General features: G+C 50.2%; 1 protein-coding gene across 3 annotated transcripts in view; it reads left to right on the plus strand.

Moving 5' to 3' along the window:
- The first annotated feature begins 10,821 nt into the window (after window positions 1-10,821).
- The window catches only part of LOC100123597 (semaphorin-1A), a 174,579-nt gene continuing 159,309 nt past the window's right edge, over window positions 10,822-26,091 (plus strand). For all 3 annotated transcript variants that reach the window (XM_031932025.2, XM_031932027.2, XM_031932028.2), the window contains exon 1: window positions 10,822-11,440. The gene's annotated coding sequence lies outside the window, so the exon portion shown is untranslated. The remainder of the gene's footprint in view (window positions 11,441-26,091) is intronic.

Raw genomic sequence — 26,091 nt, forward strand, 5'->3', positions numbered from 1 at the left:
TCTCGAATTCGTCAAACGTATAATCTCGAGAATATTCATAGGGATCAACCTCTCGACTTTGCCTTTGGCACTGAACGCCGCTTTTTTAAACGTGTAGAATAAAATACGCTTGTTCGCGCCTATACGCGAATAAAGGTGTAAAAAAGGCCGATTTAAAATTCAAGCGACTCGTTAACGAGAATGAGAAACAAATCCATCTCTTCATGCGAGTAAACAGAGTCTCGGAATAAATTTATGTTAATCTCCCGCGAGGTAGGCGCAAGAACACGCGTACATTCCAACCATTAGCGGCATTAGTATCCTCCAATAAAAAGCTTTTGTTAGAAACGCGGGCAAAGTCTGCAGAAAGCCATTTGCCGCGAAAAGCTCCATACTTGGCTTTCGCGTATAACAAAACGCGCTCGTTAAAATAAAAGAAATGCCGCCGCGATGAAACTTGGAAAAATGCAGTATATATATGCGCGCGAAAGACGTATGGCATAGCTCGCCAACGAGTATGTGACTCGCTGCTATATAGGTATATATGTTCATACGAGTCACCTCGCGCGGACATCGGCGATGCGTCATCCCTTCCATATTGAAATTCTAAAACGACTCGTAATGAAGTAATTACACGCTCGGCGGCAGAGGGAAAAAAGAACGAGGAACTCGCTTTGTATAGCGAGGCTTTTAACGCATTTGCGCGCGACTCTATCCCTCTTTTATTATTTTTCCCGTGTGTGTACCGGATGCATGTGTGTGTGTGTTTTCTCCCGATGTCACAGATCCCATTTCTCTTCGTTCAGTCGCGCGCGGTCCTTTTTATAATTCCTTGCTTTATCACGATATTCTCGCTACGAGATGCGGATAACGTGGCTTCGAAGGCTGAAGCGTAATGAGGCGAGCGTCATTGTTGACCGCACCGAACGGACAATATACGGTAGAATAATTATCTGTTGAAATTACACGTAAATTCCGCACGTATGAATCTCCTCTCAACGCCGGCGTCGCTGGACTTTTATTATATGCGAAGAGCGAACAATAACCTGGCACTTCACGCGCTTTTTCCGTGATTGATATGGGGTTCATCCTTTATTATAGCCCGTGCGCCTCTTTTTTTAATAAAAACGCGTACATGCGATTGTCTGCTCTTTTAATGAAAGCGCACTTTGGACGAGCATGTCGGTAGATTAATCAATTGCACGTACGCGTGTATTGAAAAAAAATCTCGCACAATCGCGCGGTGTAGAGCCTGTTTTACAAAAACACACTCGATGATGATAAATAAAAAAGCAATACAGAAATATGAATGAGCGCGTCGAGGAGCCGGGATGGTGAAAGCGAACGATGACAATTCATATATGATCCTCGACTGCAGCCGGGCGGAACGCGGCCCTTTTAATTGACAATCGAATCGAGAGGAGAGACGTCGGAGCTCTCGAGACACTGTTACAAATCTATATACCTAGAGCGCGGGCTCGAGTCGAGAAAGGCGGCGATATTCGCGCGTGTGTCCTCGGCGTGCCAGTGACTTTTACTCTCGATTATATGCAGCGTATACTTACACAGGCCGATCGAGAGCCTTTTCACTTATCGACTCTCGACATCGCAGCTCAGCTGAGCACGCCTGTCTGGCTCGTAATGTTATTGTGTACTGGCACACAGGGCCTTTCCTAAAGGCTGTAGTACGTTACGTGTTATATATTATACTCCCGAAAATCCTCGCTCTCGGCTGCTGCTCTGACGCAAGCGCAATCCTTTCTCTCGCTTGGTGTTTCGTCTGGACTCGGTGTGCCAACGACGACGACGACGACGACGACGGCTCGCTAATACGCGGATTTACGAGCGGCCCCGGCGTGTGTCTTGGAAGCGTTTTTCAAGGACCAGTAAGCGACGAGCAGTATACACGAGTCGCCCGAGGGCTATTATATTATACCCGCCGCAACATAGGCTTTTCTGGAAGCGCGCAATGCTTAATCGTTTTCCGCGATGGGGCTTGAAAAAATTCATTACACCGCCGCGCGGCTTATACTTATGACACGTATTTTTCCGAGAGTGATAAAGCGTATTGAAGCGATCTTTCACCTCCGCTGCTGGACTGACGCGCGGACTAATTGAACGGGTATAAAAAGATCTGGATGGGCGGCGTCTGTTAGTGACCATAACGTACGTTATTCCCGCGAAAAGATATAGCAAGGGTATAACGTACGAATGAACGAAGGGCTGACCGGCTGTCAAGAGCCAATTAGAATAATCCCGGCGCGCAGCATCACCTCCGCGCCGAGAGTTGTAATTGAGTCCTGCTTTATTTTCCATCTCTCTCTCTCTCTCTCTCTCCCTCTCTCTCCTAGGCTCACGTGTCTGTCAGTCTGTCGCGAGTTTCTTTGTTTCGGAGTCACGTTCGGGAGTTGAAACCGCTACGGAGAGCTGTCTTTACGGGTGGCGATGCACCGCCGATGACGCGGGATGCGCTGTACGTATACAAGGGATATACTCTTTTCATCGGCCTTCGTCTGCGGTGTTTATACTTATATATAGGTGGATATGTATAGAGGAAGCGGGCCGTGCAATAAATTTAGCGGGACGTTGATTATTCAGCGGATGGCTTCACTAACGGACCCTTGGACGTGCGCACGGGATCCGCTGCGTTGTCTGCGCGACGGGGACGTTTATTATACGCGGATCCAGAGGTGTATCATGTATTATCTCGCTTTATAATCTTGTAAGAGAGCGAGAGAGAAAGAGAGAGGTGAATTTTACTCGAAGAGTAGGTGTATTATGGAATAGAATTGATTTTACACTGACCTATTCCAGTCGAAGTAGGGCGGCTCTCTCATTTTGCGATGCTCAATTATTCAAGTTTTAATTATTGGAACGCTCTTTGAGTCGGAGGAATCGAGCTTCCAGTCACTTCTATTAATGAAACCACGGATTAATTCAACCGAAAAGCTGATTACCTTGCACAGATGCACTCTTCGCGTAATCGCGTAACTGCGTCTGTCAAAAGTGACAGTACCGAAGACGACAATAACCGAAGCGCGAAAAGAAATAGGCAGCACAAATCAAAGCTAATCAGAGTTGGATAAAAAGAGTTAAAATCCAAGCGTCATGCACTTGACATGCACGCGTGCGCTCTGCAATCCTGCATCTCTCGCCGCACACACAGCCTTTGTCCCGCGGTGAAGATTAGAAGCCGCGGGTACAGCGAGTTCGGACGCCTCGATCGCTAATTGCTACACGAACCCGCCAACTAGCTTAATGACGCGGCGCCGCATTATCCGTCAACCCCGGCGGTAAACCTGTTGGCCGTCCCCGCCGCGAAACTTTGACCCGACGCGTGCATTGTGCTCGGCCCGCGTTTATTTATGCACGCGCCTCTGTGTACTGCGGCTGCGTATATGGGTCATTATCGGCCGCGTGGAAATTTCGCGCACTGATTGCCTTTTCGCTTTGATTACCCGCTTACATACTCGGAGAACTTTGGTAGCGAGTGTCGTCGATCTATCGAGGATGCAACGAGGCTCCCTTATTAGATCGGGATCGAATCGCGCACGTGTGCGTCGCCCGGAGGGTCGATTGCGCCAGACTAGCGTCTTATGTGTGACAGCTAGTCCAAGGTCTGAGAGGATGATATAAAAAAAAAAAAAAAAAAAATAGAATATATGGTACACCGACCCGAAAAAGGGATATACACATCGCACCGAGTCGTTTCCCGCGTCAGCTTTATCAGTCACACTGCACGCGCGCGCAAGCTTATTCCGATGCAATTACACGTGCTCATGAGAGACGTGTTCCGCGCGCGCGCGTGAGCTGATAATTAGCAGAGAGCAGACCAACGCTACTACTTTATACTGCGGCGTATAAAGCTCTGGAATTTTTTAATGAATTCCAAAAGGTCTAACGAACCTGCAGACATCAGCCCGCGAGCACAGTTTTCAGCTCGACACTTTCGGGATCTTTATAGTCTTTAATCTCGCGCCTGCGCTTAATTCCTTTGATGCCCCTCACAAAAGAGCGCCAGAGTGCTTTTTTCTAAGCGACGCTGTAAATTTCATCGAGCGGCCCTCTTCCCGCGCTTAATTAATTCGCGCACCGATCATCGCGGGCTATCAACATTACAATTGTCCGAAGAGAGAGAGAGAGAGAGAGAGCCCAGAGGGTATATCCACGCGTAAACGTGTCTGGGTAAATTGGAGCAGAAACGCACGACTAGCGGTTAAGAAAGTCTAACGGCTCGACTGGTCGAACGAGAACTGACGAGGACGTCGAAACGTCGGTGCGCGGGGATTTGAATAACGAGCGAGAGTAAGAAGAAATGATAACTGGTCCAAAAGTAGATTCAAATTCCTCGCGCTGATTCCCGGTATACAAAGCATCGCGGAATCTCTGCGCTAAAAAGACGGCCGGTTACTCGACTTGCTCGCAATAACGCAGGCGAAATCATTGTCGCGAACGAGTCGCTCCGCGTGAGCAAATTGCAGCAGCGGCTCTCGAAAAACGCAGATCGGCGCGCACGCATGCGCAGTTGCGCAAGGGAACCAGTTCGGCCGCAAGGAATCGTCCGCGCAAAAATAGACACGTGCGAGCGGCAGGTGTGCAGCTCGGGGTATATAGGTATACATATGCGCTGTACACGTACCGAATCCCCAGAGCCCTGCAGTACGACTGATGTGTTTAGCGGGGAGGATCCCGAGAGAAAGGCGTACTTGCGCGTCCGATAATTCATTTCTGCTGCAGACCCGAGCAGTTTAGCACTCGCGGGGAACGTGCAGCTATGCGCGCCGAGTATTGCACGGCTGTATAGAGAGAGAGAGAGAGAGAGAGAGAGAGAGAGAGAGAGAGAAAGGATGATTGATTGATCGACTGATCGATTGGCCATAGCCGGTTAGTCGATGAAAAGATTATGACGAATCGCGGCGAGTTTCGCGCTATAGGAGTCTCCGTATATATTACTCCCGCTCTGATGTGCACTCTATACACTAACACACGGCAGCACGCGAGTTTTATGTAAACAAGTCCCCGCAGATTCCGCAATATCCGACCGCGTAATATCGCAGCGGCTGCAGCAGCGGCGCAGCTTTGCAAGTCATAAGAGCCTTTTTTTCCTCTCCTCCACGGCCAGTTTGCCGCTTTTCAAGACTCCGCGACTGTATAGAAGCGAATATGGTAGTTTTTCTCACAGCCGAGAGAGAGAGCGACCTATAGCTTTGACAAATTGTGCGGCATTCTCGGCATCTTGCCTTTAATGGCCAAGCTGCGCGTGCGTCCCCGGAGAGCTTTTTGATAAGAAAAATGCGATTGGTTGTTAGCTTTTGGAATTAACCGCGTAGAAAAGATTCGGACGCAGCCGACGTCCTCTATCCGCTGATCTACTTCTCGCGAACGTGTGCAGTTTAGTAGAAAGTTTAGAAATGCGAGCGATAGCTAATATGATAGCTGTCTGCCGCGATCTATACTTATTCGCTCGAGGAATATGTCTCTGCAGTTTGACGACACGAATTGCTGATTAATAACGCCGTACAGAGAGCGTTTCTCCCTTTGGAGCTAGGACCCATTGCGTAATGAATCAGCGTTTGATATACCCAAGCCCGAACTATGGATGCTGTGACGATTAGCCACAGCCCTGCGCGCGTGTAATGTGACACGGTCAAAGGGCGACATGAGAGCTTTTTCGCAAAGGCCGCTGTAGACGGTATCCGTATAAAGGCTCTTGCGTCGAATACTAGTCATCATCGAGCAATGTACTTCTTGCCTGTAAGCTTGATGTACAGAGCTTGGCAACAGGAGAAGCTCGTCAAACAGAGTATTATACAAGAGTTATAAGCTATTTAGCCAACCTAATTTTGAGTGTTTTTCCGTCCCCTTCAAGCCTATGTAGGCTAGATTAACAAGAAACGTGCCAAGTTATACTTCATTTCTATATATTTTTGACGTGCTTTTAATCATATACAGACGTGGAGCTTGAAGACAGAGAGAGAGAGAGAGAGAGAGAGAGAGAGAGAGAGAGAGAGAGAGAGAGAGAGAGAGAGAGAGTTAAGGGATCGGCTGCGCAGTGCGCAGATACACTCCGACTCTCTCGCTCACCTGCGCAACGCAAACCTGATATGCCGCACCGGACGACAAAAATGAGAAAACAGGTCGCTGCACAGTCGCTTGCGCGTATAATGCGTGTATAGAAATAGGTGTGCTGCACGCAATTCTTTTTTTCGACGCGCCTGCTGCTGGATATTTCTGCGGTTCTCGACGATTTTCTTTCTCCGTAAGCGATTGACGCGCAAACGGACGCGCATCGACGATGTTGCAGCGCGAAAGTTTTTCCGTGTTCGAGTCGAGGCTCGTTTTTCATTTTGGCGGATTATGCGAGCGGCGCTGTCGATTACATTGCGCCGTTCGCCTGTCTGTTTTTTCTTCCGAGAGCGTACACAATCGTATAACGAAGGTAACGATAGCGCGGCGTGCGCGTGGATGTTTGTATATGTATTTATTTATTGCCGGTCATATACGCGCGCGAAACGCGGCGGGTATACAAGTGAGTCGTAAAAAGAGAGGAGAAACTTTCGCAGCTTGACCAGTGGCAATGCCCGCGCGTATACGCACGTAAGCTCGGCGAATCCGAAATAAAACTTGTTGTTTTTCATTAATTATCATTGCGCGCGCGCGCTTTCACTTGGATACATCTTATGGATTTTCAAAGCCTGATAAAATAATGTATCGACGAAATATGTGTATACATAAACCGAGCCGACGATTACTTTTCCGAAAAAGTCCAGAATCGCGCGCGCACGGAATAAATCGAGATTATCCCCGAAGGGGGGCACAGAATGACCCGCTTGGCAGCAGCTCTCTCGAACAGCTCCGAGCGAAAATCCCGCGAATGAAATAATTGCCGCGCTCGCTCAATAATGACGAGAGCTCTTTCACAGTCCGATTTTTCCCTAATCAGCTCATCGCCGCCACGTCGCCCATCGGGCTGTATGATCCGATTTCTCTCCGGCAAAGAGGAAAAACCAGAGACTCGTCCCATTAACCGCTCCTCGCTTCTCCGTACAACACACTATACGTATACGCGCGCGCATCTCTCGTCCATTAATTCAGTTGCTGGGATCTCATTTTCTCGACTACACGCCTATAACGCATAGCTGTAGAGCGTAGAACGAACTCGCGACACGCCTAGCGCGCGCTGCTGCAGTGCGCGAGCGAAGAGCCTTTTTTGCGGCCCACGCGCTCCGTACAGTCGCAGATACGCGCAGCGCGTCACGCAGTCTGGAATATTAGCGCGGCCGCGCGGAGTCGATAGCCTTCGCGCTTCGATGGAGAAAGTATCTGTGTGTATGAGCTATAGTACGGGTATAGGTATTGGTGTTCTTCTATAGCGCTTGATTTACGGGCTTTTTTATATTTATGGATGCGGACACTTTCCACCGCTGATAGGACAGGCGTACGCGCGCGGTGCGTTTGTTTGCACAACGTTTGACCTTGTTTCAATTCCTTCTGCTTTTTTTCCTTCGGACATGTTTATACTCCCGCTTATAGCCGCGTAAAGGGTGCGCAATGTGTCTAATCTTTAATACAGCGAGTCGAGTTTGGCCTCGGCGACACGAAACGCCGGACCACATCAGCGACGTCGCGGCATAGGTACAAAGCGCTTGGAGCGGTGCACTGCTCGACAGTCGGAAATAATGCATCGCTGTACGCGCGTCCGACAAACAGCGGCTCTTGTGTAGTGTGTTACAGGAAGGTCCGCTGCCGCGTCGTCTGCCGTATGCAGGATATGCACAAAGTGTAATAAGCTCGACGATTACGCCGCGTGTGCTTTAGGAAAACGCCTCATTCTCGCGATCGTACAACTCGCGCGCGGGACGAGCGTTTCGTCGACCGCAGATTCGCGCCGTAGCCTCGCGCTCGTATTGCCGCTGGGCGAAAGTGATGTCCGGACAACACGCGCGGATGCATTATTTCCGACAGTCGCCGCGGATTTCGAGTCCTTATACGCGTTCTGTTATAGCAGCCGTGCGGTCACGTTTGTTTTGACTGCACAGAAATTGTAACGTGTGTGACTTGCTTATTGATCCGTTTACACCGAAAAAGCGTGTTATCTTTTTCACTCGTACATAATACATCCGCGAGTGTATAAAATATTCATATCCATAGGTATTTAAAGTCATCGGAATCGAATAAGCATCGAGCGCAGCTACGCGTGTAAACACTTCGTTCCCTCTACGCGCTCGTGTTCCCGGAAAATCGGTTCTATCCTTAGCCCAGGATTTCTCAAAGCTCGTAACATTTTCTACACTGGCGCATTTTTAAAATTCGCCGCCTCTAACATCTGACGATTGCGATACCGAGTCTTCCAGCTTCGTTTCGTCATACGCATCTCTCGGCGAGATTATTTTTCCCGCACTTTTCTCGCGTGTAAATATAAGCGTCTTGTTTATTTCATTCGCGTTCCGCGGCGGTCTTGGAAAAGTGCGCGCGCTTTGAAAGCGACGAGGCTCTGCTTGTACTGCTGTTTCTTTTCAAGCTGCATCCGCGCCGCGGTTTATAATCGACTTTCGCAACGGCGTTCATTTAGAGCGCTGCTTCTGCTTTTCAACTCTCGGCCGCTGTATACTCGTCTTTCCAGAGCTGCGGGGCTATACTGCTAGCGAATTAATTTGAATGAAAAATCGCCTCCTTGAATTCCCGGCTGAATAAGCCTACTCTTTTCCACGCTACGCAGAGATTATGAGCGCGTATCGCAGCTGTTTTCCGGAGTCGAGATCTCAATCGCGTCGAGAGCGAGAAAAAGGGAATCGAATGGCACAAAGGAAAAGCGACACTGCACATCAGCTGTGTGTGCGTATGGGTACACGCGCGCGACGGCCGGCGCAGTGTTACACAAAGCCGTGTATACGGTGTCGTTTGATCGAATCGAGAGCCGTTTAGAGGGGCTAATAATTGAAAAAGTTCACGATACACTCTCGAAACCGGAATCCAACGCGACCAAGTACAGGCGTACACGTTACGGGTATACACTTCCGAAGGACGTAAATCAAAGGGAAGAATCGACGATCCATAATTTCCTTATCTGTATACAAGCACACGGCGCAGCAGAGACGTACAGGCTCGCGGAGCGCAAAATTCCCCCCTTCCGCGCTGCTGCGGCGAACGCAAACTACATTAGGGACTCGATGTTGCTATTCGCTTACTCTCGCGGGCGCAGAAGAAATATACACAGCCAGAGCCAAGACGATCAGCGAGGCGGTGCAGCGCAGCAGGGACGAAGGGAGGAGAGAAGCTCAAGGAGATATTATATAGCCGAGAGAGAGAGAGAGAGAGAGAGAGAGAGAGAGAGAGAGAGAGAGAGAGAGAGAGAGAGAGAGAGAGAGAGAGAGAGAGAGAGAGAGAGGATGAGGTTGCCGCAGAGGAGCAGCAGCAGCAGCGCTGGAGATCGACGACCCCAGGAGCGTCAATGGCTCCGTGGGTATATCGGCGACTCTCCCCGCGCGCGCGCGCAGAGCGAGTGCAAAAGAACTATGAGAAAATAAAGTCGCGAGAGAGCGACAGAGCGGTGAGAAAAAGGAATCGAGTCGCGGCGCTCGCGTTCCGAGGAGAGGAAAATAAGGGCCGCCGCAGAGGCGGCGTGTCATGAGCGAGGAATGAAATAAAAGGGGGAGATAAACAAATGGACTGGAAGCTTCGGTGCGTGCGAGCGAGCGAGCTGCACGGAGTGTATGTGTAGTTTATGTACTTGCTTTCTTGCTCTGGAATGAAGTTTTTCGTGATATGAATACTTGAAGGATGCACTATTTAAATAATTCAGAGACGACACGATCGACTTCTGATATTTTCGGATTAGCGGATTATTGGGTCAATTTTGATACCACAGAGAGAGAGAGAGAGAGAGAGAGAGAGAGAGAACGATATTCGTACAAAGAAGCCAATCAATCGTCACAACTCTCTCAAAGCGAGACCTGACGTTCAGCAAAAAAGGAAGCAATCACCGAGACAAAAGAACATTCGCAGTAGTCGTAGCCAACGGGAAATAAGTATCCAGTATGGTCGAATAGCGAAAAGCACTTCTGAAAGTTCCGCAAAAATCTGGGTCTAGAGTGAGAGAGCTGCGCCTAACCTCGCCTATACACAGCCTCCCCCCCCCCCGTCCAGCGCCATCATCCTAAAAACTGCCGGCGTAAGAATGCGGGGCGAACGGTAGCAATAAAGCGAAAAGTCGAGCATCCAAACTCGTCCGACGAGAAGAGAGAATAGCCGCAATTAGCCTCTCGCGCGGAGAGCGATCTGTTCCACAGTCCTTCCCGAAAAAAAAACCTGGAAGCGAGAGCCTTCGAAAACTTTGAATTCCACAACTTCCGCAAAGCCGGGATCGCGTTCTGAGAGATTTTTCAGTGCTACCTACCCAGTGCTATTTTACAGCCGTCTTCGTGAGCAGGAAATTATCAACTACTCTGATGTACACGTCACTCGCGATTCACATTTTCCGCATTGGCAGGTATGAGTCTGTTTAATGCACGAAGATCCACGACAAACGCATCGGATGACGAATCGGACATTTTAACAATTCAAGTCGGATATCGGTGCTGCGGTTATGACCATCGCGGACGCATTAGTCGAGATGGAAAATGCACTGCACCTAGCTTGAAAACGATCGCCGGTCTGCAACGGCCATCTTGAAAAGCCAGAGAAACACATCGGGCGAAAAACCGTTGCGATATATAAGTATATATAGGAACTGCAACACATTTCTCGCGGCAGCAGCATCGGTCGCGCGCGGTATAGTGGTGGGGGGAGAGCGAGCGGCGGGAAGCGGCGCCGGCTCGAGTCGTTCCACTCGCGGCGGCGCTCAGTTGCGAGCCGACCGCCGCGCCTCGCGTATCCTTTGCTGCTGCTCAGCTCTTCGTATACCTACGCGTCAGTGTCGATCGCAGGACCGTTGCTTCGTCGTTGGTATCGCAGCCGCTGATGGCGGGACACCGAGGCTAGGATCACGTCGTCGCCTCGCATCGTCAGCGCAGAATATACGATATACGATACTCACAACCGGCGGCGGCAGATCGCTGCAGCGTGTTCTCCTCGCGAGCGCGAGGACAAAGGGCGCCCCCGTACATACACAGTGCTTGTTTATTCGCGTATTTTCTCTCCGTCTCGTGTGCACACGGTGATATCCATGCAGATTTAGATACATCCGTGCGAAGCTGAGAAACAAAAGAGTGCGTGTCGTGCGCGAGAGTAAATATACATGTATCAGTGATTGTTGCCGAGAGGGGAGAGGAGGTTGTTCGCATAGGCGTCCGAGTGACCGACAGTGACGGTTCGAGCGACACGTGTGGAATTGGTGGTGCCGTTCAGTTGTATATACGAGTTTATCCGTTTGTAGCGGGAAATCGACTGCAGCTCTGCCCGTCGAGAGAGCGAGAGAGGAAAAGCCGAGGCGAGGATCGCGGACGTCCTCTGCGGAATACCGGTGAGTACGACTGTTGGGATTTCCAGCTACTATGTGTGTCAGCTTTTCTCTCCCTAGTGTTTACATCGATTTCAGAGTACACACTCGAGAGAAGCCGCGCAAAGACGCGGAAGAGCGGCTTACGCGATGCTCGCGCGCGTTTTTCACGTGCTCGTGTGTCTCCGCTGATGCAGTCAGTGCTCCGTATACACAAACGAGTCGCAGAGCGAAGCGAGAGATATAGACCGGGTACTCCCGAGCTCGTTGACGGCGTCATTTTGTCATTTTGCCTCGTTCACGAAGGAGCGGTATATTCCGCAAGTGGATAACCGTAGCTCTCTGCAGCCGCTGAATTAGTTGATACGGCCTTTTATTGGCTTGCAGTCTCTCGCGGGGAACGAAGCTCTCTCTTTTTCTCTCTCTCTCTCTCTCTCTCTCTCTCTCTCTCTCTCTCTGATGCTGCGGTGTACCGTCCGGGGATCTGTGCGCGCGTTGTTTATACATGGAGATGAGACTGGGAGAGAGGGAGGGACACAGGGAGGTCGGATTTTTAATGAAATTCGTTGTCTATTTGCACGGGGAAATTGCGCTTTTCCGTCCTCGACGTGTGTTTTCTTTTGTCAATTAGCTATTTATGAGCTGAAACTCGCTGTTATTTTCTAGTCCGCCAAATGAATTAATTCAAGCCCAACTCGCTTTTAATAACAGAAGCTAAAGAATCCCGCGAAAGCTCGTTAATAATGCAAATTTCGCTTTATACAGCACGACACAAAACAAAAAAAACAGCTCGTAATGTATGCGTCCGTTCGACCCCGATCCATTACGATCGAAAAGCCATAGACGCTCTCTCTCCCAAAAACTAACGGCTCTCCATCAGCCTCCGAATCAAAGAAAACTCGTTTCGGCTCTCATTAAACTCTCCCGCGGCCGTAATCTACAAAAAGCAGTGCTGCTGCATCCTGCCTCGTTCAGAGCTCTAATCGAAATTAGGCTCGTCTTTCACGCGCTGCACTTGAGCGCGTATTAACCCACACACACACAATGCCATCTATATATCCAACTGCAGTGGAGGGAAAGAGAGAGAAGGAGAACGACGATTAAAAATCCTTCAAGGAAATCGGAGACTGGCTTGTATCAATTTAACCGTGAACCGCGCGCCGCACGGCAGCGTACACGTATAACCCCTCTTTCTCCGCTTGTGTGTATATAATATATCTATATAGGTGGTACACTGTACAGTCCCTTTAAGAAAGTTCAGCCGTGCGACTCGCGCGCCCCGCAGCTCTCCGCGTCTTTGTGGCGTCTCTTTTGTTTGATACGCGCGACGCGGCTGATTTTCTTTATTCGCGCAGGGGCCGCTCGATCAAATGTGTATAGATAGAGAGTGAGAAAGAGAGAGAGAGAGAAAGGCGAATCGGGCAAGTGAGCTGAAAGTCGATTTTGAGATCGATGCCGGAAAGCCGAGAGGGAAGCTCTGACTTTCGGAAGAACTACTTTTACAGGCTATTGGATTCGAGTTGCTGCTACTGCTGGGATATTATTGTCAGAGCCGACATGCTTCTTGTCGACTTTGTCGGATATTTATAGCGAAAAATAATTTTGATCTTTCCATCGAGAAACGCGATAAGTATCGAAGATTTGCTTAATCGCGGAGAAATTAAATCCAGAAACGGGTATACTCGATACGGTTGACGAACATTTCCCGAACAAATTCCAATTCTAATCTCGACCAAGCTATATACATATGCATACGACTGGAGTGGAATTCCCCATTTACGCGCAGTTTGCAAAAGGCGCAGTCGATGTGTTTGCGCGCGGTAAATTAGCTAGTTCGGCGAATAACAAAGTTTTTGCTGCGCGCTTTATGCGCGTTTCGCAATCGCTGAATAAGGTCAGCAATATTTCGTACACACCGCGAACTGTCTCATTGGCAAACGCATCGGGTAACGTAAAAGCAGTCCCGTCTCGTGAAAGAAGGGAAATTCACTCGACGCCTCTGCGCGCGGACACTATAGCACACATGGAGAGCTGCAGCTGAATCGAAAGAAAGGGTTACGCCACTATAGAGTCTGCGCCGGCGATGATAAAAGTGCACATACGTAGAAAGAGAGAGAGACAGCCGAGCCGAACCGATTGAGAGTCCGCTCGCGCTGCAGCTCGACGCCGTCGCGGCTGTTAGTCTCTCGGCTACACACACTCGAAAAACCGGTTTCGAACTTTCATCCGAGCGGCGCGCGCGCGGAGGGGCCGCCGGCGCATGTAACAGCAGCGGGCTGCACCAACTGTAGCGTACGCGTTATATGTATATATAAGTATAGTAAAAACGGGTAGTCGTAGTAGTAGCGTCAGCTGGAGGTGGGGAGAGACAGAGAGAGAGAGAGAGGGAGCGACGAGTAGTAGTATAGTAATACCTTCGCGCTCTCTCGCGTATACGTATGCGACGCAGGTGACGCGAAGTTTGCTCCGCGTCTACTCTGCTCCCTTTCATTCTTGCTCTCGCTCGCTCTCCCCTTTCGGCCTACAGATTCGTGCACACTATAACGTTTACGCGCTCGCGAGCGGTTGAATCGATTGATGCGCGATTTCATTTTTCGCGCGCACGGCCGTCGTCGAATGTGTCAGAAGCGGCCGCTGACCCCTACGCGCTCTCTCTCTCTTTCTCTCTCTCTCTCGGCTGCCGATTTTTCGTTGAATTAAACATCGAGCGCTTCGACTCGACGTCTGCGTCTCTCTCTCCCTCTCTCTCGTACAGCATAAGCGCGCGCGCGTGTTTTTTTTTTTCGTCTCGACCGTGTATAGCACACGCAAATAACGGGAAGCCGTTTTTCTCCGAGAGGCGGCTCGTTTATTAATTACGCCGCCGGGCTGTATATCGATGTATCGGTTTGCGTCGACAAAACTCCCTCGGGTCTGTATACGTGTACATAAATGTCCGATTCGAAATGATACCGTCGTGCAGAAGCGAGATGTTCTCTTCTCTCCCTCTTCGGTTACGTATATAAAGCGGGGTGAAGCCAAGGTCGATTCCGAAAATCCCGAACCGCTGTCAAACGCACCGGCATCTCGCTGATACACCCGCGTGTAAGCTACGTATAGTCTGTAGGCCAGTGGAATACGCGCTCACCTACGCAAAGAGTGGGGGAGAGTAGCGAACAAAGCGCGGGGCGCACACTGCACGCACCTGAGCTTGACAGCTGCGGGCCGCGTGTGTATACGCAACGTGAATGCGAGTGTCGTCCGGCGGCGTGGGAGGGAGAAACGAAAGAAACCAGAGCCACGCATATTCACGCTCGAGTGCTTGCGAGAGTGGCCTATGGTCTAGTTTGCTTCTTTTTTTCGGACTCCGCTACCTGCCTGTGTGTGTTTGTGTGTCTGTACTTATAAGCTGTATAAAAACGACGATTAATTATGCTTGTTGCGCAAAGCCACTGTGGGACGAGCGAGAATTGCGATACGTGCACGTACCTGTATAACAGGCGAACGACTCTCGGGATGTCTCCACGTAAGGTGTAGGTGCGAGAGAGCGAGTTCGCGGTAATTAACCACCGCAAGAGAAGAAGGAGAACAAACGTCGGAGGTAACAACAAAAGCACTCGCGCGCGGGCGGTAATGAGCCCGCGGGACGATAAGCGCCGATGCGTGTGCTCGCGACTTTTTTCTCACCTGGTCGCGAAAAAAAACCCGAGCGCTTTCCCTCTTTCGCCTCGCGCGCGCGCACGCGAGGAGATCTATATATACTTATACACGCGCGGCGAGTTTCACTTTCCCGCGAGTGCGTGAGAAGGATCGGCGCAAAAAATGGCGATGCTGTCTTTGTTTTCCTGAAAATATCTCTCGTGTGGGAAAGTTTGTCCCATAACTGGTCCGGGCGTCCGTTTAAGAAGGTGATACTGGCCCACTATATGAGATGCGAAGTCAATTACATATAAGAGGCAAAAGCGCAGAGCCGAGAGAGAGAGAGAGAGAGAGAGAGAGAGAGAGAGAGAGAGAGAGAGAGAAAGAGAGATCTCGGCGCGATCGGTTATTTTCGATGCATTAATGCATCGCAGCACCGCGCTGTACACAGTCAATAGCCTGAAAGTAAATTCGACTCGCTTACCCACACACACATGCATTCGCCATTCCTCTCGACTATGTGGCTCGCTTCTCTATGCAAAACAGTCAGCGCCACGGCGGCGGCATTGTGCTCGCAGCTGCAGCAGCAGAGCCTCTTCGCTGCAGCAGCTCGCACAACAAGACGAAGAGAAAGAAAGTCCGTATATGCGCGATAAAGTCTCTCTCTTTCTCTTTCTCTTCCTCCTGCCGGCATACTACTCGGCTATCGCTCACGCGATTTTCCAGGCACTTAGGCCTGAAAAGGATCACTTTCCTCGCGTCGGGCGATCTGGAGCGTGAAAAAAGCAGCCTCCTTTTTCGCAGCAGCAGCAGCAGCAGCAACTCACATGCATGCGCATATATATTGTACTGCTGCAGAAAGAGAGAGACATGCATGCGGAATTTCGCGATTCCCGATCGCTCGCACCCCCGCCGCCGTCATTACGAATGTATGTATGGAAACGTATCTATACCGATACAGACGGAGCGAGAGCAAGAGAGAATAAGAGACACTGCACACAGACTAGTTGAGCAACGGGCGCGCGGCTATTATGTGCAGCGACGATAGAGAGCACGATGCTTGGAGAGATAGCTGTGCACTCGTGCTGCCTTGCGGAGTAGGGAGAGAGAGAGAGAGATATCTGAACGCGAGATCGACATAATCGATTCGCGATAGGTATAATGCAGCGCATAGGAAATCGTCGCGGAAAGAGCGGAGGAGAGAAATTAAATCGTATGGAACTGCCGATATTGCCGCTTTCTTCATTCCAGTATGTACACTCCACAGAGTAAGAGTGTATATCCAAGATATCGCTCCGCTGCCAACGGGCGTGTGCTCGTGATTCGGCATGAATTGGCTCGATTCGGCGCGATTCCGTAACTAGTCTCTCACGACGTGTGTATGTGTGTGTGTGTGTACACTCGCGAGGCCTAGCTGCTCGATTAATCTTGTTTCGTTTCAATGACACACACGATTCCGCGGCAGCAGCAGCAGCTCCGTCTTTGTCTCTGAGACTTTGAAAATGAGGTTGTTGCACAACTCAACTCTCTCTCTCTCTCTCTCTCTCGCGCGCGCGCGCGCGCTTCGTATTATCCGTGCGCGCATGGCTACATGTACAGTTTGCGCGCTGAATAGGACACGGCGATGTTCAACCAGCCAGTTTTTCCCCTTTCGCGAATTCCGCAGCAGCTAGCTTCTGCTCTGCTCGCGACAACTGCAGCAGCAGCGGTATCGTGGTTGTGCTTTCTTTTTCGGGCTGCAGGCAGCTTTTAATTTGGAAAATACAGCGGCAACTGCTGCTGCTGCGGTGTGTTCAGGCGTCCGAATAGAACGGACGGACGGGCACAGCTAATTTATACGAGCCCGAGAGTATCTCGTGAAAAGTCGAGCAGTAAATTTTCGGCGATTTATCGCTGTGATCGAGGCCTAGAAATTCCCTAGCGTTGTTTCAGCTTTTGTATTTATATCGTTCTCGCTTGTCATCGCGGAATGTTTTGCTGTGCGATTAATGATGTATCGCCGCGCATGAATTATTATGCTGGAAAGTTTGTTTTTATTTCACCTCTTCGGACTGGCAGGAAAGTGTATATAATTCCGATGCTAATGTTAAGCGCGAGCAAATTATTTCAATCATATAGCCAGACGCGATCAGCGGCGGTGTCTGTCGGAAAAATCATTCGTCTCTCTCTCTCTCTCTCTCTCTCTCTCTCTCTCTCTTTCTCTCGCTCCTACAGCCTCATTTTCAGCGTGGGCGATAACTCGTCACTCTGCGAAGAACCGTTTTAATTAATTCAATCAGCGCGTGAGCGCAAAATAAAAATTCGTAATTAAACGGAGCGTCGCGCGCGCCTGGGCGAAAAAAAAACAGCGACGCACGCGTTCGATTAAATCGAAACGAAGCGTCGAGAGTGAACAAACAAGCCGCGTATGCGTCGCTGCAGCTGCTGTGTCTCCTCCTCTGTTTCTGCGCCGGCTCTGTCGATTAATTCGTTCGTTAATAATCAACGAGACAGTTAACTCGTACGCAAACTCGAGCGAGAGTGTGCGATAAATCCGATCGTCGATTCCTCTCTCTCTCTCTGATGTACGGTTCACTTTTTTCCTCTGATTCGGGCGCGCGCTATGTAGTATATAGTCGAGGTACCGAGCTTCAAAGTCGGAATCGTCTGCCTCGATTAATTTATTCGTATCCTATCGACGTTTGATGCTCGGAATCACCGCTGCTAATGAAGTGGCTCCGTTCATATCGAACTTTCAGAGCCAGTATATATAGGCAAACGTTGCATATTACAACCGAGAGAGCAGCCAAGCGGGAATTTTACTTCTCGCGCGCGTAACACGCTAGCACAACTTTGCGGAAGTAAGGGTTGAACAGGGGGCTGGAGCCGAGAGAAGTGACGCTAAAAATGCGCCAGGATTCGTGGCGGCGGCGGCAGCGTTACAAAGGTGGAAATCGCGTCCCGGAACGCGATCCCCCGCAGCCATTAGATCCGCCCGAACTCGGCCGAAACTCGAATAATTCGGCGCTGCACGCGCAATTGGCCCAGCTTCTAACAACGTTTGCTCATCCCGCGCGCTAACCCCGACCGCGAGCTTTCGCCTATATGACTCGTTAACGAAGTCGGGAGGACCAGGCCGCATAGCGGCATCTCTGCATATATCTAGCTATAGGACCGGGCGAGATGGAGAACAGCCGTTAACGAGCCGGTGCCCTGTATATACAGCTATGCGCAGCTAGCGCGTATACGCATAAACAAAGACTAAGAGCGCGTTTATCATCGCCATACACTCGGGCGCGGGATTAAGCTCCTAGCCGTAGCGCGGACTTTTACGCGCGTAACAAATGCAACACGCCGACGACGGCCGTTTTTCTCCCGCCAGTCGTATTATAACGGCGTTTAGGGGCGAGAGAGAGAAAGGGAGCTTTCGAAAGTTTATTCCCGGCCAGGCTTGTGAATTTTCGTCGTCGTCGTCGTGGCTTTAGTAGGCTCGCGAATTTATATGGCCGGAGAGTTTTGTAGATTGTTTATTTACGTGCAGTAAACGGCTCTGCCGCTGCTCTGTAATTATTCATCCCCTCGCTACGCGCTTTACGACTCTTCCTCCGGGGGTCGAGAGGGAGCGAGAAAAAAATTCGAAGCTTTCGAAGAAATTCCCTCGATTCTCGCGATTGCCAACCGGAACGCGCGGATGCATTGAGGGGAAATTAAACGCGCAGAGAAACGAAACAAATTGCTCGAGCTCCCGAGGCTCTCTTATTAATACAGGGATTTATCCGTCCTAACGAGAGCAGAAGAACAACCCGCGCAACGCGGGCCTCTTCTCAGCTATATAAAGAGCTATATAAAGCTCTGCTGCAAAATGAAAGACAATCGCTCGGCGGATTAAAAATTTCTTGGCGATACACACCGCAATATTTTCCTCGAGCTCGGCGTCGCCGGCGGTGGCTATTATTGCAGTGAATTCCGCGCGGCGGTTTATAGCCGATCGCGCGGGAGATGCTTTATCGATTACGCGCGCCCGAGAGAGCGAGCGCCGCCGGGATTACGCGCGCGGAATTCCTTTCCGCCCTACTGAACTTGCAGAATTTCTCCTCGGCAAACGTTTTCCTAGCGCGACGATGGAAATCCTTGATTTTTATCCGCCGCGCCGCGGCAGCGGATGAGCTTTCGCGCTTTCGCGCTAGCGAGAGTTATTTGAATTTGCGGATTTGCTTCCGCCGGAATGTATACACACGGCATTGATAAGGAATGCTCGAGAACGGATATTGCGTATTTTCGAGTGTGGCAGCTAGTGCTCACCTTATTTGTACGAGAAAATATACCTGGGTGGGTAATAAATGAGTTCGAGTGAATTAATTACGCCTGCGCATCATCGTACATGCACGTGTGTATAGTATACTGTATTATGAAAGATATCGAGTTTTGAAAGGCCCTTGCCGCTGAAATGCTCGCGCTCCGCGATTCAAAGACGCGCGCGCTGCACTCTCGAGGCGATTCGCCTTAGCGCTTCTCTCTCTTGCTTGAGAGACTTTTCAAATCGCCGTCACCGTGAATTTCGCAAAAAGCGCGCGCAAACTTTAAACGACGCTTTTTTCGCCATCACGCCGACGACGACGACGACGACGAGAAGCCGGAAGTTTGCCAAGTCGCGTGATTGCCGCACGACGGTGCTCAGGCGGCCACTTTGAGAAAGAGCTATATACCTAAACTCTCCGCTAGCTCTCTCTGGGTTGACGCGATATCGGTCTGAAAAATTTTTCCGCCTTCCTTCTTTTTTTTTCACGCTTGTTTATTCTTCTCTAACTACATAATTCGCCTCCGCTTATATTGCCCCGCACAGCTGCCGCCGCCGCCGCGCTGTCCTTTTTCCCTCAAACTAAACTAAGCTATACAGAGAGAGAGAGAGAGGGGGGAGGGGGAGAGAGCGAAGAGTAATTTTCTCTCTCTTACTCACGCACGCGTACACCTTTTAGCAGCGAATTTTAAAGTTTACTTTCGCCTCGCCGAGCGCGTTTCCTATTCCCTTAATTAAGAAGATTGCGCGTCATTCCTTTGCCGCTGCTGCTGCTGCTGTCGCGCGGACTCTGCAGTAATTATTCGCAGTTTTTCTCAGGACTAATGCATGAATAATACACGCCGCTCGCTCTGGGAATTGTTTGCATTAGCTTTGACGCGACGACGCTGGAGCTCGGCTTTTAACGCGCGATGAATTGCTGTGATTTGAAAATTAGTGACTGTGTCGCCGTAAGTCGCGTGTGTGTTTTTCTTCCGTGCATCGTTTTCGTCATTCCTTTTAAGAGGCTTGTGAGAACTCGAAGCACGCAGGCACGTAAGACGGATCCTCTCCCTCTCACGCGCGGGTTAATTGACGTTTAATTTCCGCTTCTTTCCGTGCAATTAGACCGCGGGGCAGTGGACAGACAAAAGCTCGCGCGGTGATAATTTTCTCAAAAGAGCGGGAATTAGGCAAAAACAGAGCTGCTCGCGACCCTCGCGTCGGCGGGTGCTTTGGTATATTTTTCCGCGACTAAAGCCTCGCACCCACAATTGAGAAGGCGCGCGGCGGCGGCGGAGGGGATTAACTCGGTAAATTTTATTTAATGCAGCTCTTGGCACTCGGCTCGCAGTCGCTTGATTGTTGGGCAATTTGAACAATTTGCATTGTAAAGTCGTTAAGGCCAGGGCTCGAGCTCTCTCGTGGAATAATATAAGCTCTCTCTCTCTCTCTCTCTCTCTCTCTCTCTCTCTCTCTCTCTCTCTCTCTCTCTCTCTCTCTCTCTGACTCTGCTTGCGTGCCGTGTATTTCTTCCCCTTTCTTCGAATGCAGCAGCAGCCGCAGCAGGTGTAGTCTATTCGATATCGCGGAGCTTTCGCATTATACCTCTTCAATGCTAACTCTCCCCAATTTTCGAGTGGACTCAGCGTTACTCTTCCTTTGCTCGTACTCGGTACTTTTTCTCTTTGCGCGCCACTACACCGCTCGCATTTGCATTGCAGGAACGTTAAAATCTTGCGATGCTTCTGGCCGCCGCCTGCGTGTAATGACTTTTATTAAAGAAATGCGAGAAAAAGCTCTGGATTCGAGCTGTACCGGCTTCAATTGTTGGGGATTCCTTCTTCTCTCGCTCTCTCCTATATTTTTTAATCAAAAACCAGGTAATTTTCAGCTCGCTTTATATTCTTGGATAAATAAGAGCTTTTCCGGGCTTTCTCTCGCTCCTGAGTATAAATATTCGCTAATTAAATTTTCAGTGGATTCGCGCAGACTCTTGAAGAAAGAACGGGGAAAAAGAGAAGAGGCGAGTAAGGAGAGAGCGATGAGTTTTTCAGCGGAAGAAAAATAAATTATAATAACTCGAACAAAGCGCAGTCGTCGTGATCGAGAGAGTCCAGCGGGAGAGTCAATAAAATAGAAATCACACGGATATACCAAGCTTCACACCTGTTTCAACGGCTTTCCCCTCTCTCCATTCAAGCGCGATGCTCATCGGATGGCGTTCTTTTTTTATTGCTCCCCCGACGCTCTATTACGAAGCTTTTTGTCCTGCAGCCGCGATTGTAATAAAGCCAATGGTGAAACAAAAGACAGCGCGCGCATAACGCATTTATACTGTACCGCTAAATAATTAACCCGAAATCTGTAGCAGCGAACTGTGTAATCTCCGCGTCGATTTATCGGCAAAAATTCTCACCAGTCCGCAAACCTCGTAATCTTTCTACGCAGCAGCGGAAAGTTCAATCGTCGCTGAGCGTATATTTGCGGAAGCGCAAAAAGTGACTGAAAAACTGTCGCCCGGTGGAAACCGTATTAAACGCGATTTCACGCCTATCCAGCGCTCGCGCGTCAATATTCCGAAGCGGCTTTCGTCAAAACCGACGCAACGTCTCTCTGCGTCCGAGGCTTACGAACTTGCGTCATTAGCATTGATAAGTATCGAATTGCTGTTGTGCGCGGATATCGATCGAGTGGGAGGACGTACTCGAGCGGGAGGGAAAAAGTTTTAATTGAAGGGCTTCGCTGCGTGGGTGTACACAGTTATTTTTATATAATGACCTCCAGCGGCATTATCGGGAGACAATTTGCTCTCTCGCTGTCGGACATCAGCAACTGCGTCGTCGGTTAAGTCGGTCTTGTTACGAGAGAGCTGAGGGCGTCTAAATTAGCAAAGTTGCAAACAGCGAAACGCTCTCGGAAGCTCTAGATCGATCATAATCTGGAAATAATTACACAAGCGTTGCCGCGTTCGCCGTCAGCGTCGCGATCTCGACTACGAATCGGCTTTCGCGGCGGGACAAATCTCCTCTTTATAATGGCCTGCTACACAGTAAGTAGGTGATCTCGATGATCGCGACGGGACATACACCGCACACTGCTCGCTCCCTTTTGCGATTAGCTCCTACGATAATTCGCGCGAGCGAGCGAGCGAGCGTCGAGAGGTCGATAATCGCGGAAGCCAGCAGCAGCTGTCTATTCGCTTTCATTAAGTTGGCCGCGCGCGAGCGAGCGAGAGAGAGAGAGAGAGAGAGAGAGAGAGAGAGAGAGAGAGAGAGAGAGAGAGCCCCACCTAAGTCACGATTGAGCGATCGCAGGCATTACGGCCGAGTGTGTATTATGCGGAAGCGCTCGGGGCGGAATTTTAATCTCGTGTGTGCTCTTATTGAAAAATCATGGGACTGTACTCTTGCAATTTCGGGAAAGCATGCGATTACCAAGAGTATATCCGCCGTCGAAGGCCAGCTCTCTCATAGAGAGGAAGGAAGAACACACTCTCAGGGCGTCGCTAATCCAAACACACGCTCTCTCCCGTGGTAGAATCAACAAACGATATGCTGTTTTCTACTCCTTTATTTTTCTCTCGTCGCTCGCTCACACACTCACACACGCGGCGCGTGTGCCGTATATATAAACTGGCCGTAGCGCCTCCTCACGCTCGCTTGCTCGAGGTTCAACGACTCGGCCGCCGATGAGAAAACACGTCGAGGCGTCGCCTTCTTGCTCTCGCGCGTGTGTACGTGTATAAAGCGTATACAGCCTTACAGACACACACGCGCGCGCGCGCGCGGGGGGGACCGCGTATTAAAAGCATCAACGGAAGTGACGAACGGTCACGTCGCTTATTGCTGTCATTATACGCTCTGATATTGCACCGGTGCACTTGAACGCCGCGAGAGAGAGATATACGTGTAATGCGATGGTGCCAGGGGATCGCGAACACATTTCCGCGCTTTTCACCTCTCGCGAATCGCCGGGAAATTCCTCGAACGCGAGCAAGCACTCTCTGCTGATGACGGCCAGAGAGAGAGAGAGAGAGAGAGAGAGAGAGAGAGAGAGAGAGAGAGAGAGAGAGAGAGAGAGAGAGATGATCCGGTCGCGTTTCGCCGCTTTAATATTAACGCGAGCGAGCTCTGTATATGGCTGCTCGTGGATTACCATTAGAGAGAGCCGCTCTCCGTGTATATCGAGCGACGTAAATCCACGACAAATATAGGGCTGTACATTACTTTGCCGCTCGCGCGCGGGAATTAGCGCTGATTATTGGCGGACGCGAAAACTGATAATTAGCGGAAATCGATGCTATTATTCCCCGAGTTATGGCCCGAAACGCGTGTGCTCCTCTTTTTTCTCTCCGCGGCGGCTCTTCGAAGTCGTACTTTAATTAAACGTCGCTCGCTGTGCGGCAAAAAGTATAGTTAGCTGAAATAATCCCTGTGTATACCAGCAGCGACGCTGGAGAAAGGCCTGTAGAGATCAGCGGAGATAAGGATCGGCAGAAATCGGTGCGCCCGTATACTGCAAATAGATTCCACCCTATCTGCAGCCCCCCGGGCCGTTAACGTGTCAATTTCGAAAGAATGTGCATGGATGACGCAGCGGCTAATTAAAGACAGCCGCCGCGCGTCGCTACTTCTCTCTCTCTCTCTCTCTCTCTCTCTCTCTCTCTCTCTCTCTCTCTCTCTCTCTCTCTCTCTCTCTGCGATCAATTAAGCCTCGCTGTAGTGGTCCGCGCGATGATGTCGATGACTCGCTCTCGCATACGTGCAATAATGGTATATCTACGCGAACGGAGAGCTTTCAGCGATAAACGACACGACGTCGATGACGATGTTCACTCTGTGCGACTGACGGCTAATCAATGAATTTCGAGGAGGAAAGGAGCCGAGAAGTCACGCTACGGTATCGTACAATGACACTCTCTCCTTTGTTTTTTGTTCGCGACTTTCTTTCCGCGGTTTTTAACACTGAGTGACCGATTCGCTTCTCCTGTGAGTATTGTGTCGACGGATCAATTCGACGAGTGTGTGATTCAGTTGTCAGCAATCGATTAGCTGCTATAAACCGACTCACGTGTTTGCAGTCGAAACGAAACACTGCACACGATCTCCGCTCTCTTTCCGTACACAAGTATTTGCGAAGCTCTAGTGTATCACGAGGATGACTTCTTGACCTCGAGATCGCTGGTATGTCTATACACCGGATAGGAAAAGCTTTTATTCGTCGCGGGCGAAGCGACAGCGGCGCGACTTTCGCAAAAGCGCTCTGCCAAATGAAACGATAAACGAAACCGATAGGCGCGCGCGACTGTGCTCGACGACCCACTTAAAATTGTTGCCATTCGAAAAAATGTGTCGAAACACACTGCGCCTCTCTCTCGGAGAGCTTATCGCCTGAATAGATCGATCCCGGATCGATTGTCCCTGTATACGATATAGAAGCAATAGACCGATTCCGCGAGTATATTTTCCGTACACGTGCCGCTTTATTGTTCTATACTCGCGGTGCGAGCGCACGGTTTTCGGATGCGAGTCATGCGCCGCCACATTGCTGGAGCTCGCGGCTCTCATTACGCACGCGACCTTGGCTCGTTTCTATATCGGCTTTTTATGTACGCAGAAGACACACTCATGCCTATGATACGCGCGCGAGGTATAGCCTTTTGTCGTGTGCTATAGCTGGGCTGTGCTAATTGCCAGTGCCACCGCTGTGCTGATGACTTCTAGGCAGCTAGATATGCGCGACTGCTGCTGACTCGAGTAAATACTCATCTCGTGTGTACGCTAATGCGCGCCGCCGCGTGAATGTGTGTATTATACGCATAGTTGAGCCGTTAGGCCATAAGTAGGCAAGGACTTTTGCTTCATCGCTCGTCGCGGCTATGAGCTGTACTCTAACGCGACTGGACTCTTCGATTGCCTTCTAGCTTTGCTTATTTGTTTTTTCACTTTATTCCGCAATCGCACGAGACGGCGCATTATTGCTTTCCGCGAACACGCGATTGTTTATTATTCGGGGTACGGCTTTTGTAAAAACAAAATCATGCACAAGGTCGGAAGAATTTTCGCGTCATTAAATTGCGAGGCATTATAAACATTTATGTACACTCATCGCGAAGTTCCTGACAAAGCGCTCTCATTTTCTCGCGGAGCCCGGCTTCGAAGAAGCGCAGAGGGCGTGTACAAAGAATAAACTCGCTCGGAAGTCAAGGGGGAGGGAGGGAAAAACGAGGCGGTCGTCGTCAGCGTGACAAAACGACTGGATAAGCCAGCGAGAGAGAGAGAGAGAGAGAGAGAGAGAGAGAGAGAGAGAGAGAGAGAGAGAGCGCAAAAAAGTAGCCGTGGAAAAATGCGAGAAAAGCCGAGGCAGCGGTCGGCAGAATCGAAGCGTATTCACGTGCTCGCACACACTCGCTCTACCTCTCAAAGGATCTTAACGAGTCGGGCAGCTCCTTCGGCCGCAAAAACATTAACCTCGTCGGCAGCGCACGCGAATTCATCTCCATTATCGCGCGGGATCGTCCTTTGGCTGTACATACCCCCGAAATGATGATTTTCTTTTTAAGCCTCCTCTTCGTCCTTTTTCCTCCTATATGCCATCAGTGCATATGCTCCCCTCGCGGGGTTTTTTCTCACCCTCTTCGTTCTCTCTCCTGCTCCTTTTTCGCTTATTGGAGAGCAGCGCAGCCAGCGGCGGTCGACTTTTTGCCGGTCCCGTGAATAATAAGTGCCCTTTATCTAATTAACGAGCCGCCGTGCGGGCTAACGAGCGTCCTGCCGGCGGCGGCAAAAAGCGCGCGCAT

The sequence above is a fragment of the Nasonia vitripennis genome, chromosome 5, assembly GCF_009193385.2.
Source record: "Nasonia vitripennis strain AsymCx chromosome 5, Nvit_psr_1.1, whole genome shotgun sequence".
Classification (NCBI taxonomy): domain Eukaryota; kingdom Metazoa; phylum Arthropoda; class Insecta; order Hymenoptera; family Pteromalidae; genus Nasonia; species Nasonia vitripennis.